Source organism: Dromaius novaehollandiae, chromosome 4, assembly GCF_036370855.1.
Source record: "Dromaius novaehollandiae isolate bDroNov1 chromosome 4, bDroNov1.hap1, whole genome shotgun sequence".
Lineage (NCBI taxonomy): Eukaryota > Metazoa > Chordata > Aves > Casuariiformes > Dromaiidae > Dromaius > Dromaius novaehollandiae.
Window position 1 is genome coordinate 57,853,921 of NC_088101.1, and position 17,356 is coordinate 57,871,276.

The window sequence follows — 17,356 nt, forward strand, 5'->3', positions numbered from 1 at the left end:
ACGACAGAAAGCCTTCTGACATCCCTCGTGGTTTATCATGCAATGGAGTTGGTTGGTTGCACATGAAGGAAAGTGAATGCAGTTACAGGTAGCAGTGCTTGCAGTTAACGATGCTTGACTGGTTCTGGTCTAAGACCCTGTTTTCAGTTGCTCATAATCTGGAAGACTTAAATCGTTTGAGCAGTAATTCTTTGTGTTGCATATCTGCCTTGGCTATACCTTTACTGAAAGTCAGTCTATGTCTGAGAATGAGATGAGGGGAAAAATACTGTTATTCTTTACTCAAAATAGATAAAAATCTTTCCAGTGGAAAGATACAGCACCTGCCTATGTTAGAGCAAGTGCTTGAGTTTTTAGGAGGAAAACTAGAGTTTTAGGAGAAAACTAGAATTTTTATGCTGCAGTATCAGGCTATTTGTTTTGTGCCATCCCAAACTCATGTTAGGTAGTGTGATAGACTTCTGAAAAATGTAGTTTGTACCAGCTCAGTGATTTGCCTAAATCTGTTTTGTCCGTCTAAATCGGATGAGGTAGGTAAGTTTCAAATCCTTCTAGTTATAACCAGACCGCAGAGCTACTGAGCATGTTCTAGCCTGGACTGTGGGAAGTAGACAGGGCTGATCTACTCCATTGTAAGGTTAGCACTGAGTAAGGAGACTTTCTTCTGTGCTCTCAGTGCTTTTCCTTTGGTGCTGAGAAAATATATAGAAAAAGGAGAATAAGCTGTGGAAGTAGTAGTAAAGATGGGAGTAAAGGTAGAGCAGAAAGAAGAGATGGAGGGGCTGCTGTAAATGGGAGGGAAAGGAGATGGAGACTAAGAGTAACTGGGTGATGGGAAACACAGGATCTGTCTGTCCTGTTATTAATGGTTTGTTAACTGCGTGGCCTGCATTTTTGGAAGAATTAAAATATTTTCACAACAGTCAACTGAAGCAAGGGTTTTTTTTAGGTGGGAAACTGAAATACTGAGGCTAAGTGAGCTATGCAGGTATGCCGTTTGAGATGATATATTGTGATTTTATATAGGAATATAAGATACATCTAGAAACTAATAAAGATACCATTTATTATGTTGAACTTTTCTTATTAGCTGTGATATAGGTCAGAGTTTACATGCAAGAGTCAGGATAATCAACAATAGCCATGGTAATTTCAGGGTATATAATTTCATTGAGTCAAAGTCTTCTGTTGTTTCTCTCCTCATTGCTCTTTATCACTTGGAACTTGCAAATCCACCTTCTTATATGATCCCTGCTCAACTGAATGTGTTGATAGCTGCTGAGTATTTAGTTTCTTACTCTTTGGAGAATGCTTTAGTACTTACCTCAGTTGTTTGGTCAGAATTCAAGCAAGTGTGAACTTATGAAGAAAACATGCACTATCTTTTGTTATAAAGATTTTTTAAAAGATTTATGTAAAGACTTCCTAATGAAGTTAGGCTTGTGTGGTAGATTCCCTCTGTCCGTCTTCCTCTGTAATTTTTCAGACGTGTTAGGAAGAAATGTAGAAGTTTTAACTGATTTCTCCTGATTTCTGTGGTACTCAGCAGGTGAGTAGATTGGAGGTACCTGAACTGGTGTCCGTACTGAGAGGAAGGCAGGTAAAACTCAGCAGTGTAAATTCTGTTTAGCAGCAGTAGTCTGGCCAAGTAGCATGCACATGCTCACAAGCTAACAGCACACATGTTGCTTGGAATTAGAGCATTTACTGTGTCTTGCCCAGTAGAAGTGACAGAGGGGACGTGATGAGAAGCTAGAGTTACTGTTGGAGAAAAATCAGGCTGAGTTTGAGGAACAAAGGTCATAAATCTGTAGGACATTTGCCTTAATGAGTTCTGCTGCTCGTGGAATGATTTGTAGCTTCTTGTCTGAAGCGATGCTTATATAAGTGACATCTCCTGTTTTTTGTGTGTTCAGGTCTCGTCTAGTTATGTCATTACGTTCCTGCTTAAGTGACTGCTTATTTTTCTTGATAGTTAAGGCAGGTTTCCTCGTTTCATTTTTCTTTGTTCTGTTTTTCCTTCACTTCCATTTTCTTGTTCAATTTTTAATTGTCTTTGAGTTAATGACTCTGTGGACTGGCATCTGTTGGGTAGTTTGTCTGAACTATTATCTTGTGAGTTGTTTGAACTCTCAAAATGAGTAACTACTCATACTGATTTTTCTTCTTTGTGAAGTAGGCTATATTTTCAACAAAGTATATATTATGGTTTATATATATATATCTCATATAGCATTGAAAATTTTATATATATATATATATATATAATTTTCAACAATGTTGTATGCATACTGTGTGTGGTGGTTAAAAGTTACAAAAGATTTTACTTTGAGTATTCTGAAAGTTTACAAAATGCCATACATCTTTGGTGTTGATTTTCAAGTAACTTTCTTTCACTATGGGCACCTGTTTTGTTTTAGTAATAATTTGCATTTTGCAGGGCATACTTCAGCTTTATTTCCTGCTCATGCCTCACTAGGCTGTTTTCCCTTCTGTTAACATGTTTGTTATTCCTTTTACTTGTGTTTCTTCCTAAGACCTTTATTATAAAGTGCTGAAATTCCTCAGTTTGAAACTTTTGAGTCACAAAGTTTTGTATTTATTTCTATTAAAAATCTTTTATAAAATTATCTTAATATTTTTCATAGATACATAGAAAGCAAATGGCTAAGTGGAAAGAAAATATTTTTGACATGAATTTGTAGAAATAGAAGGGAAGATAGGAAAGATTTTCTCATTGACTTGTGTGCATGTGTCAGCGCTTGCATGCGTGCCTCTGCGCTTGTCTGGAAGTGTTCCAGTGTCGCTGCTTGTGCAAAACACATTTAATCAGCAGGAACAACAAATTCAAACCAGTATCTCATTCAGATTTGTTCTTGAACTCCTGCTGTGGAAGTGCAATGAATAAGGAGGAGCAGCAACACTATTGGAGTCCACCCACAGGATATGGGAAATACAAAACAGTAGGGCAGTTAAATTGGTCACAATTGGTGGGGCTGCTGTGCCTATCACAGTGAAGAAGAATTGCAACTCATTAAGTCAAAATACGTTTAATAGGGTACAGAGAACTAATGATCTGAAAGCTGGTTCCTTGATTCCTACCTGTGATTTAAGGAAAAAAGGAGTCCCAAGTTTTACATTTGGATTAGAGGAGTTGACAAATTCATAAAGCGAAGCAGAGTTGCTGACCAAAGTGAAGACATGCACGGGGCCAGGCAGGGAGGGCGGGAAAGTGAATCAGCACCTTCTTTATGTCTGAAGATCCAGATTATAAGACAGAATAAAACAGATTTATAAGACAGGCTGGAGACGTCTTTGTTTTGCTGAAACTAGAACCTATAGTGTGGAGGACGATCTTAGCATTCCCTCTCCTCTCTACTTTTGTTTACTATAGGATTGCAGTGCACTTTATTTTCAAATATTTTGTTCTGTTGTGTTGAAATGAAGTGTTGAAGAGTGTGTAATATCTGTTACAAGGAATACATACTTTCTGTTCAGTATAGGAATAGATGAGATGATTTATTGCTTCTTAGATTTTTGTGGATTAAAAATGTAGTTTTCATGTTGAGCTTTTAAGCAGCTACAAACTTAATGGAATAAGTTGTATTTAATGTTGATAAAAATTGCAGATATCTGATTTGTTATTAAAAACAGAATTGCTTATAAGCTGTGTGGATGATTTTTGCTTTGAAATACAGCCAACACAGAAAGAGCTTTCTGAAATAATAAGAATCAGCATTATACTTAAAATTTTCAGTTTATGTACTTCTGAAAGTTTGTGTAGTTTTTTTTTTTGGAGGGGATATTTTTTCTTAAGGAATTGCTTCAAGGAGATCTGATTTTCTTTGCATCTGAATTTCAGCAAATGCAGAGTGAAGCCCCTTCTTTCATTTTGTGAAAATCTTCTGGAAGCTTATTTTAATCCTGTAAATTGAAAATCAGTGAAATTAGGTGACTCTCTATGAACATTTTGATTATTCTAAGCGATTAATGAGTTACCTGTATGTGACTAAATCCTGTCTATAACTTGCAACACTAAGGAAGACTCTCACATTTAACTTAAAATCTAGATGGTTAGATTATTATATAAACAAATGAAATGTCTCAGAAAAAAAATGACTTAAACATTATGCAATGTATTCCTGACTTCACCCATAAGGTAGAAGCTCTGTATGCGCAATGCATTTTGTCTAGTGTTTCTATAATAAACTTCTTTCATAGCTCAAGTTGCTTAATTAGTTTCCTTTAAAATATCTGTCATATTATTCCTGTGACAGTTCTTTGAGATGATGTTTAGAACAGCCTAATTGCAGTCTTAGTAAACTAATATTCCTATATCATTAATCCGATTTTTTTTCCTTTATTCACTCAGAATATGATTAGCACTAGACTTTGAGATCAGTTTGAATGATTGAAGCAAAAATATGTTCATCTATAGGCCTTTTAAATTCAGTTTGAGTTGAGCCAAATTAAATCTAAGTAGTAATGCTTAAGTGCCCTTCTCGGTCTATACCGTGTGAATTGCAAAACAAAAACAAGTGGTGGCTCTGTCTGAAAGTTCAGAGATGCCAAAAACTTCAGTTTGCTGTTGCCATATTTAATAGCACTGCTAATAAGAGGAAATAAAATGCATGAGAGAGAAATCTGAAAGAAATAGTAAAGAAACAAGAAAATTAGTAAAAAGTTTAAAGAAGAAAAAGGATGAACATGAAAATAATGAAAAGAGATGAAGGTGAAGTGATGGTTGTTAACCAGCCTTTTGCTGAGTTTTGGAATAGGGGAGATACAATCCCTTTGTGGCAGCCCGATTGCACATACTTTTTTTTTTTTTTTTTTTTTTTTTTTTTTTTTTAACTGTAGTGAAGAGTTAAGAATAAAAGGGATAAAAGCTTACAGAATTCATCTGGAATCTCTCAGTGCCCTCAAATTTTCCATTCTGTGAGATGATACCAGTTTTGATTAGTCTGCTTTGGAAAGGTAGGATATAATTGTAGCATATAAATCACCATTTTGGTTTGGATCAGTGGTACTGTTTTGGAGACACTCTCGCAGTTGTCTCCCCTTATGGCATACTGGTTTAGTATGTTTGAACCAGATTGCTTTCCCAGAAAACTAATCTGGAAGCTCCGCTGCAGATGCAAAGTGTTCTCCTATCCCTACTGGGGACATACGGGTCTGAATCCATGATTCAATCTTTGGAAAACTGAGCAGCATGTGTGGTGGTGATGTTTGTGTGGACCAGATGAAATCTAATCCAAAACAAACCCTCCGAAGAGCTAATGTAGGTCAGCACCAGCTACTTTGATCTGCTGATCCACCGCTTCTGCTCCAGATTTTTTGCCAATGTAAACATAGTGAAAAGTGTTTACTTTAGTTATTGGTCAATAGCTAAGGGCAGTGAAAATCCAAGATATGTACCTGTTTCCCCAAATCCAATTGTATTTGTGTCAGTGCTAATATTGAGACTCTTCAAAATGCCCTGAATGTTCTTTGCAAACCTGTGCTAATACAAACTATCAAGGAAACAGAAAAATATTACAAATTATAGTGAATCAAATGACTAAGTCATAATTACCTTATGAAATTCTGATCATGTTTAGCCTGTTTGTTTCTTCCTTATTTAAGTTGTTAAAAATAGATCTTTTTTCATTTCCTAATTTTATATAAAATGTTAAAGATTGTATACTACTTAACCCAGCTGTTTGGCTTGAGATGCTAATCTGCTTTGGGCGGGGGGGAGTTGGGGGAAACCTGGAGTTTTGTAACAGTCATCAATTGAGAGCAGGAGGAAAAAAAGAAAAAAACAAAAAAAAGGTTGCCTTCAGAAATATTTGCATTTCTTAGTATCTTTCTTTACATTGAGATTTCATGAATCAAGACAGAGGAATTTTCTTTTCCTTGGACAGAATTCCTCAGTTTGGATTTGTAGCTGGAAGTTGTTATTGTTTTGAAAATTTAAGTAATACTTAGTTGCTAATGGTAAATCATTTTATTTTGAAGTAATATTTGTCAGTTCTCCCTCTCTGTCCCATATAGAAGTGTAACTTTAGTCTCACTGATTCCCAAGAATTTTGCGCAGTTACCACTGGCATAGTATCCTCTGACTAAGCCAACGATTAGAAATAGTCAGTTACATTTCTTGTTTATTAGATCTTCACAGAATCCAGGCCTTAGCTTTCAGCATTTTTCTTTCAGAAATTCAAGTAAGATTTCTGTTGATAGGGCCACTTAAAACAACAGCCCTTTAATTAAAAAATCTAAGGTGGCAGTAACACAAATTGTCAAATCCATTTTGCAGAACTTGCTTTTTATTAAAGCCAGTGATTTTTTTTTAATCAAATGATTTGCAATGTAATTTAAATTGCTTTCCTTTAAACTATTCTGTCATGTTGTAACTAGGAAAAACATATTATAATAGCTAGCATATTTTATTCTCTCGGGCTAAAACATCTCTCTCTTCAATTTCTATAATCATTTCTAAAAGAGCTATTGTAATTGTCAGCATTAATATGGTTCTTAAAAGAGGAGTGAGACTCAATTTAAAATGAAGAAAACTGTTGAAAAGTCAAAGTGTGAAACTTGTAAGCCAGCAATAAGAGTCCTCATTATTTTAAGTAATCTTGTCATCTTATGAATGCTGCTTTCTTCTGTTCTAGTTTATATTTCATTATCACTCTTTCTGCAAATTTGTTAAACACAACTAAACTGCTTCAAGCCTTAGCTTAAGTTAAATACAGTACTGTTTTCTCTAGTCTGTTAGCAGGTAGCCTCAACAACTAATTTACATTAGTTTCAGGATTTTCGATGAATATTTGTAGCTGTTGGAATACCATTCTTTGATACCAGTGTTAACAGGCAAGAATAAAAATAAATAATCTTATAAACAGCAAGATTCTAGGCCATTGAAATGATACTCAGTGTTCTACTGAGCAGAGAAAGTTATAATTTAAAAAAAAATCTGATTATAGTTTTACTTTTTGAGAACTGATATGTATTAACTGAAAACTGGAATCTGTATAGTGCCTGTATAGATTTTCAGGACTTAAATGCTAGTGGATCTGAATCAGGTTCTGATAATAGGCTGAGAAAAGAGCATATAAGGGATGAATTAACTCATTTGCCCTGGTTGAAAGTATTAGCTGTAAAATAACTAATGCAACTTCATTTTAACTAGATCCTGGCTGCTAGTTGAGATGGCAAGTTTTTAAGCGGTTCTAATTTTAGCATCTTCAGTAATGACCTGGAAGGGAAGGTTCTAAATGTTTGCAAATAAAACATGGTGATACTAATTTGGGAGGTGTTGAGAATTTGAGAGGGCAGAGAAGGCTTTGAGGGGCAAGAAGTAAGCATATGTAGACATGTTTTGGTATGTAGAAATAGCATGGTCTGATTATTCTGTGAAATAAAAGCTTGAAAAGTGGTAAAAGAGAAAAGGAAAAAAGCTGAAGGAAGCCTAGAACAAGTCGTCAGAGTCAGTCAATCATAGCTGAGTGTGGTCCCAAAGTGCTGATATGATTTGGTGGTGAGTATTTTAGGTAGTACAAGAGAATAATAGTTCTAGTGTAGATAACTTCAAGGACTCATTTGATACTTTCTGTGTTTGCATCTAAGTACCAGGGCAGAATCTGACTTTCTGGAAGTTGTTAATAAATATATGTGTGTGTGTGTGTGTGTGTGTGTGTGGAAAATTACCTTTTTACTCACAACCCTATTTTAAAAGCTCCTATCTCAAACATGGTAACAGCAAAACCTAAAAACTTGGTTTAGAAATTCCACAAATATTTTCTTTGAATAAATATTATGACCTTACAATATTTTTAAAGAGTCAGGGGAGTGGGAAATGGTTGAGGAAAAGCTTCTTGCTATGAATATTTGAATTATTCTGCAAGCTGCAGAAAGTCTCAATTTAATAAATTTCTTGACTACGTTTTAAGAGTCGTACTATCGTAATTTATCAACTTAACATACAGTTAAATTGACTGAGCTCACGGTTTTGAAGATCATTCTGGTCTATGACAACAGCGAATTTGTTGATATAATTTTGCTCTTTCTCTGGTGACCCTCAGAGAAGGTGAATTCAGTAGTTTTTCTTGAAAGAACTTAGCAGAAACTCTGAAAGTTTCTGCTTGCTTCAATAGCAAGCAACAAAGGAGGAATGCATGCTGCTGTGGCTCTGGAGAATGAAGAAAAACATTAACAAATTTGATATCTGCATAAGTTGATAGTGTTTTAGAAAAAAAAGGCTAGGAAATGGTTGGTTAAATGTTAAACAGTTAATTCAAACTTACAATGCATTTCCTTTTCATAGTGTTTATTGAACAATCAGAAATTCAGCTGTGTTCAGTGGTCTAATACCTGCATGTCTAAGCCAAGATGTTCTTTTTTACTTCCAGAAATTTAAAAATATACAGAATGATTAAAATAAAATTACGTTAGAGTTGACTTTATATGCTTTTTGCTGTTGCTGTTTCTGCTTAGTTCATTCAGTGTTATTGTTTCTTTTGATAATGCACAGTTTTTGCTGCCTAAGTAAGTCTCATTATTGGCTACATATTGCTTAATGTTTCATTTCACTGAGATGCTTGTTTATAGGGTTCAGAGGCTATCCAACCTGTTTTCCAAAGCAGTTATAAAGTATTTTGAAAAAGGTTTCCAGCAACAGGAAAAGAAAGACTTTCTCCCTTGGAGTTACTCATTCTCTAGCCCAGACAACAGTCTTGTCCATTTCTTCCTTTCTGCATCAATTGCAAGGCTTTTTTTGTTTTGTTTTTTTCCTCTTCATGTTAAGGCACTTCTTGCCCAGGTGGTAGGAAGAATGTGTCCTGTATCTCAGGTTTTGCAATCATTGCAATTCCATTTGAGCCTGGATTGTCGTATTAAAAATTCTGACAAAGGACTAACTCTAGACTTTTGTTTAATGAGATCAAGGGATAGCTCAAAGCAGGTGTTTGGAATTCTGTAACTATACTACTGAATTTTTGTTTAACGCATAAAGTTGTTCTTTCTATAACAGGTAGTTGTAGCGGGGGAAAAATATTGAAGGATCCAGTGGCAGACACCAGAATTTTAGAAAAGTGTTTGCTTTGCTTAAATCGTGTTAATTCTATGAGAATAACTGTAAATGTGCTAATATACAAGTGAATTTAGTCACATCTTTTTTGAATATGTTTAAATTAGCATCCCATATTGTTTACCTTATTTGGTTTTGTTTTCTGTTTCTCTTTTGTCCCGTTCTTCTTCTGTTATCACTTCCTGGTCTCCAGGATGATGTGCAGGACTTTTGGGGGAAGAGGGAGGGGATCTGTATTTGAACGCAGTGTTCTCACTCTCTCATTTTATGGTAACATGAACATGAAGTCTCACTTCCTCGTTTTTTTATAAAATTCTTTCCAATGAAGTGTGATACCTACTCTGTTCTTTAAGCAGTCAAACAGTCCAGCCTTCACAAGAGCCTTACAGAATTGTTTAGCTGTGCATGAGTCACCGGCAGTGGGAAATCTAAGCATCAGAAGCACTTTTACAACTGCGTCGGCTGAGGAGTGTGCAATTAATGTTTTTTTAAAAAAAAGTCCATCACTGAGTATTTTGTGTTTTATTTACATGTTTGCATTTTTGAATGAGATGAATAATTAAGTTTGAGATTAAATGTTAGCTTTCTACAATACTTGTCATTTTTCTTTTTACCTGAATTTTCCTGAGTTAACAACCATCCTCATTTTTTCTGTATCCACTCATTACATTTCTACAGCCATAACAGTTACAAATAGCTGCTCTTGATATCCAATTCATTTTTTCATTAAATTTCACTTAAATTATCCCTTTAGATGTATAGTCACCATACTAATATCTGTACTAAGGATCATCGTAAAGCAATCACAACTCATGCTGATGTGTCGCTAGATACATAGGCTGGTGACTATCTATCAGGTATACATACTGTGCTTCACATATTCTGCAAGTTTCCCCTTGACTCTAAGGCTGAGTTCTGGTTTGTTTCTATATTCAGAGGCTCTTTACAAGCCTGGATCTACATATGTAAACAAACTCCTGTGCAGAAACTTCATTTGTCACAGGATGTTACATGAGATACAGCATTGCATGGGAGACTTTGTACAGGTGTTTCTTCTAAATATGAATAGACTTCTTAAGCAGCAGTTATATTCTTTGAGCACAGATTTGAATCTCATTTTTCCTAATTTTGTTCTCTGGTTGTAATTTAACACATGGTGTAGGTCAGCACGAGCTGGCACTGTTACCACAAGATGTCTAACCCGGTGATTCACTGCTTCCCTTTCCCTTGTGCTAACACAGCTTTTGAGCAGCTGTATGGTGAAACAAATTTAGCTGATTTAGCTAAATGAAACAATGTTTCGGTTAGTTTTAGGCTGGATTAGTTTTACCTCCTGTTGATTGCATGGTGACACAAATACTAATGCCATCAGAAGATGGGATTTAGCATAGGAGTGGAAATGAGTGGCCAAAGTAATAATCAAAGGCTAATGTTATCATGAAAAGTTTCAGCATAACCAACGAGTTTGATAAAGGTGCTTTCAAAAAACAAAAATCTTACCTTGTGAAGTGCCTAGTAGCTATAGCCATGTAGTTATCTGCATGGCCTATAAATACTGGTCTTGCTATCTTTTCGAGAAGTTAATTCTTTACCTGCAGACTGATTCAGAGAAAGGACTTAATCCATTCTCCCACATCCTAGGTGAGTGTCCTATCCACAAGTTAGGAATAAATCTTTGTGTCTCCTGTAAAAGCTGTTCCCCTTTTATATAAATCAAACCACCACCCCCCCAGCAATTTTAATGTTTGCATAATTGAGAAAGAGTAAGCAAAACTTGATGCGATAGTGTTATCTTTGAGCAATGATTTGTTCAGGTTAACATGAAATAGGTTGTCTCTGAAAAGGTAAGGTAAACTGTAAATCAACCAAAATTAGTTGAAACTCATTACTGTCCTTAAAGTTTCTGTTACATGATAAAGGCTAGGAGTACAGAAATAACTTGCATAAGCTGTGTCCAACAGTCTGTGTAAGAATCTTAACTTTTTGGATCTCTGAAGATTTTAGACATGCAATAGAGAACAGAGAATAGGAAATTTTGAGTGTTGATTTGGGTTAGAAAGTATTAACTCCTGTTGTGAAATACTGTTCCTGGTTTAGCTCAGTTGAAGGAGGCATTAGCTATATTTTTCAGTCAGGTTTGATAATGAGTTAAATTGTTAGATGTGAAAGCACAATGCATGCTCTTAAGACTAACCCATGGTTCCTTGTTACAGTCCCAGCAGCAGCAGGTTTAGCTAAGAGATTCCTGCTTGTCTTTGTAGAGGGTTTCTGTCCCTCAGCCGTGCCATTTCTCAACGGTATAAGAAGCCACATTTTTTGATAAGAACAACATAATAAAGTTTAGATTTAAAATTGTGAGTGTGGTGGGTTGGTTGGTTTAAACGCATCATCTTACGAATTTGCTTTAGAATGTGGCCAGAGCTAAAGGGGTGAAAACCCCCAGTGAAAGTCAAAGAAAAGTGGTGAGAGCAGGGTGGAGCTTTGTAAGTCAAAACTGGTGCAAGTGGGATTGTAACGTGTAGCCACAGTGTTTCTCTTGTACAGACTAGTTCTACAGGATTTACAAGCACTATTTCTGTCATGCTTATTATAGCCTTGTTATTATTTATTATTGAAGGAAGGGGATCTGCAGTAAGGAACTGTGAATGTAAAGGACCGAGCAAATATTTTAAATGAGAATGTGGAAGAATAGCAATTGATTCTCATAGCCAGGTCGTTAAACACTGCTTTTTGACTTTATCTTTTTAACTTGGTTGGGTTTGTACTCATTCTTCATTATCCTTTATGGTTTTCTGAGATAGGGAGAACATTCATTAACAACTTTCGAAAATCAGTATTAAAACTGCTTTCATTTAGTATCTTTGTTAATAATTTGGAAAGTGTATATAAACAACACATCAGGTATCTCTAAATGCAGTTGATTATTTGGTTAATTAAAACCCTAGAAGGTGAAGATCGTATAGGCAGCCTGAAAAGAGATGGAGGAGAGAGTTGTGCACTTGAGTGTCAGGAAAGGCCTTCAGTACCCCGCGATCAGTGACTCCTTTAGAGGCCTGGCAACCTGCAGAGCGCTCTCCCAGTTGCTGTCAGGGAGCTGAAGGGCGGGCTGCTCCCCAGGGAAGGGCAAGAGCCCAGCGTGTCAGGCAGGTCCCTGGGAGGAGGCAGGTCCGAGGGCAAACCAGGAAGTCAGCAGTAAGTCAGGGTGAGGAGCCAGATCAGTGGGGCACGCGGGCCAGTGTGGGCCTATTGCAGTGCTGCTCAGGCAAAGACCCTGGGCAAGAGCCTCTGTTCAGGTGCCGCTCGAGCGAAGCGGGGGAGCCTCCACTGAGGCTTCTTACAGCTCTTTCTCTCACAGCTCTTTCTTCACAACAGTCTGAACCAAGATTAGAGAGCAACACCCTATCAGAGAGCTGGCCTTGACCACAAGCAACTAAACTCCTCAGAGGGGAGGTAGTGTGCTCTGGGCCCTGACAGTCCCATCTCCCCAGTGGGCAAGGGGAAGGAGATGCAGACTCTGGAGAAGAGTGGGAGGGGGGTGCAGAGCCACTGGCTGAGCAGAGGTCAGTCCAAATGGTCTGGAGCAGAGGAGTACCACACAGCAGTGTTTCCTCTAACCAGGAGATGGAGAGACTGAAATTGCAAACCATATCTGGTCCTCAGTCCGAGTTACAAAGTCTGCTCTGACAAACCATTTCTAGAGAACTTACAAATCAGTTTTTGTTTTGTTTCCCCCCTGCATTTATTACATTGTTCTCTCCAATTATGATGATTTGTAGGCTCTTCCAACTGCTGCTGTTTGTTGGAATTATGTACTGGAAATAGGATGCACTTTCCTTTTAGCACCACTGTATCTGGACTAGATCTGTGATCTCCTACCACAATATGCCACCTGCCAGGCATCAGGCAGTACATTTCACCTATAGACTGCTCAGTGGTCCTCTTTCCTGAAAGTCCCTCAGGAGCAGACTTCAGACTGGATGATTTATTCTGATAGTGGCAGCCCACACCACCAGTCATCTGTCCCACTGCCCTTTCTTCATCATACTGCACAAATGTGTGTCCTTGCCTACTCCCTGTGGAGGTAGTGGACCTAAGCAAGCTTCTCTGCTGGAGCAGTCTGTTCCTTGTCCACTCATTACTAAGAGGGCACCTGGGAAAAAGCTGCATGGCTGTCTGTAGTAGAAGGAGCCCTCTTCTACCCTAGTTTCCTGTGGAGCAGGTGAAGGTATAGATTTGTTATACAACATATGCATGTGTGGTAAATGACATTTTTGGGATGCATCACCTCTTCTGCAGAAGTGCAGACCAGCCATGCCAGATGTTCACAGTTGGTTTGTTCACATGGTAGGGAAAAGGTTTTAAAACACTTTTATTTCCAGCTGCTAGAATAACCTTTTCATTTGCATAATTTGGATGGCATTTCTTGAGATTCCTTTCAGCCCTATTTTTTGTTTGTTTTGTTTTGCTTTTGTTATTTTGAGATAGAAAATGAAACAGATATATACCAGTTTTAAAATGATAACATTTTCACAGGTAGCCTTTGATTAGTGAGAAGAGGAGAAGGGATCAATCAGTCATTACCCTAATTTGCTTTCTGTAGGTGTGTACACAGTTGCAAGCAAAAGAGCAAGTAATCTCCCTTGAAATCTGCCAGCTTGTTCTGTTAGGCCAATCTATATCTGATTAGAGAGCAGGTTATGGTTAACTTGGGTACAGATTTCTCAGTCTCTCCCAAAAGTCTATGCTTACCAGAAAGAAACTAAAACAAAGCAAATTTCCCTTCTCCCCTCCTCTCTGTCTGTCTCTCTGTCTGTCTCTCTGTCTGGAAAAAAAAAAAAAAGCTAAAGAGAAAAAAATGGGGGGGGAGATATCTATGAAGGAAAGAGCAAAACAGAAAAGGTGAGAGAGGAGGGGCAATAACAGGAGGTGTGAGGATTAGTGATAAACTAATGGAGGCATGAGATAGTGGATCATCTCTGCTTGCCCATTATGGTGCAACGTGTTAGTAGAGTAAAACCCCAGAGGTCTACGGTCCAAGTTAACAGAAGATAATGTTTCTGTGCTCCTGCAAAGATGCATCAGGAAGGTTTATATTAATCCTTAGGATCTATCATGAGGAGTGTTTATGGTGCTGGGCTTGTATTGTCAGGTTCTGTTCCTGGCTGTGCTGTTGACTGTGTGATTTTCCTGCTCCTTGGCTGGCTTACCGTGGCACGTAACTGTAACGTCAGGGTGTTTTGCTGCTCTGTGACATCAGGTGCTGTGTAAATGCAGGCTGTTGTGCTGCGCTGTGATTTTGATTCTTTAAACAAGATCTTCTCTCAAGCTAATCCTCAGTGGTTATAATCACTAGTTTGTTTCCCTAGCAAAATAAGATTATGGTGCAGAGATCAGGTTGTATTAAGGATGCTAATCTTCTTCTGTTTGCAGAAATATACCTAATGCTGGAAAACTGTGTTGTTTCTTGTATTTTTCCTGTGATCTTTTCTGGGTAAAATTATTTGTCCTAATAATATAAGGCCCTTCTCTAAAGGCTGTAAACTCTAAGTTCATGAAAATACTGCTTATAAAATCAAGATATTTGTATATAAATCTTTTTACAATATAAGGACAATATAGATTCTTTCTCAAAAATATTTAGCAGTGTTGCTGATAAAGTGAAGTATTGGAGACAGAAGTCCTTTGGTCACTATATACAAAATTAAGTAGAGGCAATGTGTTCGCTACTGCCTCATCCTTTTATCAGTCTAGTCCTGATAGAACATCTATCGTGAGCAAGACTGTAGTTTAATTTCAGTTTGTTCAATCTTTGAATTTGTTTCTAAGGTATAATATTGCCAATATTCATACCAATATAGATGATAAAATTGACTGAAGTTACTGATTCTTTCTAAACATGGAAATTTTAGCAGGTGATGTGAACTTTTCACTTTGGGTTGGGTTGTGGCTTTTGCTGTATGACTTTTATTCAGAACCTTGCTGCTTTGGCCATTCAGTGACTTACTGCCTCTCTGTGAGTGATAAGTCAGCATAATGCAAAACTTGCAGTGTTGCTGGCTTTTGTGATTTTTGCTGCAGTTTTAGCAATGTGATATATTAATAGTTTGTATATCCACGGCACCTGCTGAAGTTTTTGATTGAAGAACTTAGCTTTCTTAAAATAGTATTTTTCTAGTCATCTTGATTGCAGAGAAGTTTGAAAACGTTCACTAAAGGTGTACAAAAGATTGAGCAACTAAAACCAAGATAACCCGTTTTATGTATTAAAGAATTTTGGAGAGACTTGTGACCTCTGAACACTTGCGGCTCACAGTGCTGGTGTGGTGTAGGCGTCTAGACCTTTCTTCTAGCTTTCGCATGGCTGCCATTTCTACTGACTTAGAGATCTATGTGGTTTTGGTTACAAAAGCTTTTCCACTGTGATTAGGTTTCTTTTTAGTCTGGGTTAAGCTTGCTTATGTTCATTTATGACATAAACATATTTCCCTCCTCTCATCCTGAATTCCCTTTTGAAATGTCCTTTAACTTCTTCTTTTTTTTTTTTTTTTGGTTCTGTTTTATACATTACCAAGGATGTTTCTATGCTTAAGCTCTGTGCTGTTCAGCTTAAGTGTTTAATTGTGGTTTTTTAAAAAAAAATACCTCCACATTCTGCAGAGATGAGGTCTAAAATTTTCCTCATTAAAACTCTGTTATGAGCTCTGGGAAAGTTGGCAGAGTTCTTCTACTCCAAACAGTTTAAAAACATAGGTTTCATGTTGCAGTCTCTGTAACCCTGACTTCCAAGGGACTCTCTGTCACTGCTAATGTTTGCACTTGTCAAACAGAACAAAAAAAAAAAGCAGGAGAGGAGGCTGCAAGCACCTAAAAAAGTAGGTCAATGGGCCAGCAGGTTATTTGGCCAGAAAAGCATGAGTGGCTTCACTGAATCATGCTGTAATTGTTTTTCTCTTTTTAGCAGATCATTCTGCTCTGCTTTAACTTCCCATGTTAATATTTTCATCAGTATGTTAACCATTTAAAAGCCTCCATTAGGTGCAGGGGAAGGGAAAGCTTCACTTTTCTGATCAAATAAAGGTATTTTTTAAAGAAATAATTCTGATGTTTTCAGTAAAATCCACTAGTATTTAATAGTATTTGATTTAAGAGTAGTATAAGCTTAGTTTTTAGAACCCAGCATACATTTTAAAATTTAATGTGCTTTAAAGTTAAACTTGTAAAAGTAGTGGTTCAAATATGTTGTATAGAAAACATTAAATTTATTTTTAGAACAGTAAACAAGGCAGAGAGAAATGAGATACAGGGGAGGAAAAAACTGACTTCAGGTGGCTTAAAAGCAAGGAAATTAGCTTGGTTCAAGGGAAGAAACTAAAAGAAAATGCATTTACATGAAAAGTAATGGTATAAAGAGACTGGAAACTGGTGATAATTTGACGGGTGCAGAGTTATTATAGGAAGAGTGCATTTGTGAGGTAAGTTTGGAGTAAATATTTAAGTGTTTTTGAGCTGGGTTTTGAAAGGAGTTAATGGTTGTGTCTGAGAGAGTAGCAATAATGCAGCTGGGCAGCTTTGCTAATTGCCAGCAGCAGCCTTCTACACATTCTGGAGCCCTGGGAGTAGTAATTTTGGAGACTAGGAGAGGAAAAGGCATACTTGGGCCTTTGCTGCCTTTCCCAGCTTTGGGAATTTCAGCAAAAAAAGTGTTTAAATAATAGTGTAAAGAAATACTTTGAATGCAACAAGCAGAACTGAAGATCTAGATGGTGTGGGAGACACTGAGTTAGAAGTAAACATGATTTAAGATGGGTATAAAGTGAGAGCTTAAGGCAGAAGTGAAATTGTTCCAGAATATTCTCCTTATCAAAGAAGAACTTTAAAGCAAGGTGCATGCTGGTAGTGAAACAGCTGGTATATTTATTTTAAGCAGAATATTGCATTTATAAATTACTCTTATAGGAATGATTTCTTCTCTTTTATATTAAATCAAGTGTTTTGGAACCGTTGATTTAAAAACTTTTTTTAAAAAAAAAAAAACCCTCCTTTTTGATTTTTCACAGTTCAGAATTTAATGCTTTTCTGCAGAAGAGGATATGTTTAACTCTGCATTGTTCTTCTGAAGCAGCAGTGTTTCATCCCTGAACATACTTTAACGAGCCCCAAAGTGTAAAAGGTAAAATTTTATCTTATAAATAAATTCCTATGGCTTTTTATCATCAACACTGAATAGTGGTGAAGCAGTGTTTTTATTTATTTTTATTTATTTTTTATTCTCCACAACATGAATGA

At 36.8% G+C, this 17,356-nt stretch overlaps 1 protein-coding gene across 6 annotated transcripts in view; it reads left to right on the top strand.

The window, feature by feature from the left end:
* The window catches only part of CLOCK (clock circadian regulator), a 66,641-nt gene that overhangs the window by 11,868 nt on the left and 37,417 nt on the right, over positions 1–17,356 (top strand). For 5 of the 6 annotated variants that reach the window (XM_064511140.1, XM_064511139.1, XM_064511142.1 and 2 more), the window contains exon 3: positions 17,128–17,240. The exons of the other annotated variant lie outside the window; for it this stretch is intronic. The gene's annotated coding sequence lies outside the window, so the exon portion shown is untranslated. The remainder of the gene's footprint in view (positions 1–17,127; positions 17,241–17,356) is intronic. 6 annotated transcript variants of the gene reach the window in all.